At 40.8% G+C, this 839-nt stretch overlaps 1 protein-coding gene across 1 annotated transcript in view; it reads left to right on the top strand.

The window, feature by feature from the left end:
* Arap3 (ArfGAP with RhoGAP domain, ankyrin repeat and PH domain 3) overlaps positions 1-839 on the top strand; it is a 26,120-nt gene that overhangs the window by 5,804 nt on the left and 19,477 nt on the right. The window lies entirely within an intron of this gene.

Below are 839 nucleotides of genomic sequence, written 5' to 3'. Positions count from 1 at the left end.
AAAAAAAAAAAGGAATAAAAGAAAAAAGGAAAAATAAAATAAATCGAAAGGATTAGAAAATACAGACTATATTGTTCTAAAGAACAAAGATTTAGAATGACCGTTAATGGCAGGAATGGAGTGAAGCAAACAGTTTTTATATGGAAGGTTGTATGTGTCTGTAAGTGGATAAGGACAATTTGGTGGAGAGGAAGGTGTGAAAATCTGCAGTGATGTCTTTGTGTAGGTGAGAGTTGTGAAATCAAGTGCATGGGGGAAGAGCCTGGCGTTAGACGGGTGTTTATTACAGTCACAGGAGGTAGGCAGAATATGTGCGTGAAATCGGATTGACGTGGCGCTGTGAGTCTGTGGGACTCTTGTCTGATTGCTTCAGTTTCTCAGTGCAATAGGAAGCAAACAGGGTAGAGTAGTGGTTCTCAACCTTGGTTGTACCACAGCCTGGGAATGTTTAAAACTACAGGTGTCCGAGCCTAACTCCCAGAGATTAAAATTTCCACGGACTAATGTTTGTTTAAAGTTTCCCAGGTTTTGTACTGCCGAGGCTGAGAACAATTGGATTAGTACAGAAATCTGTCCTTTGTAAGAAGATGCCATAGGCAAAGACCTGGAGGATGAGAGAAGCATAGCAAATACGTTTTAGGCAAAATGTGCAAAGACCCTGGAGAATGGAGAGAGTGTGGCTGGACATAGCAAGCAAGGGCAAGGTGGAATAAGATGAAGTCATGGGACTTCATTTTGCAAGTTCTTGTATGTAGCTCATGCATAGAAATCTGCGTTTATCCTAACTATGAATGGGGCATTATTGAAGTTTCATGTAGAGGAATGCAGTGATCTCATTT

This window comes from Microtus ochrogaster, chromosome 18, assembly GCF_000317375.1.
Source record: "Microtus ochrogaster isolate Prairie Vole_2 chromosome 18, MicOch1.0, whole genome shotgun sequence".
Classification (NCBI taxonomy): domain Eukaryota; kingdom Metazoa; phylum Chordata; class Mammalia; order Rodentia; family Cricetidae; genus Microtus; species Microtus ochrogaster.
This window is presented reverse-complemented; position numbering and strand designations above follow the sequence as displayed.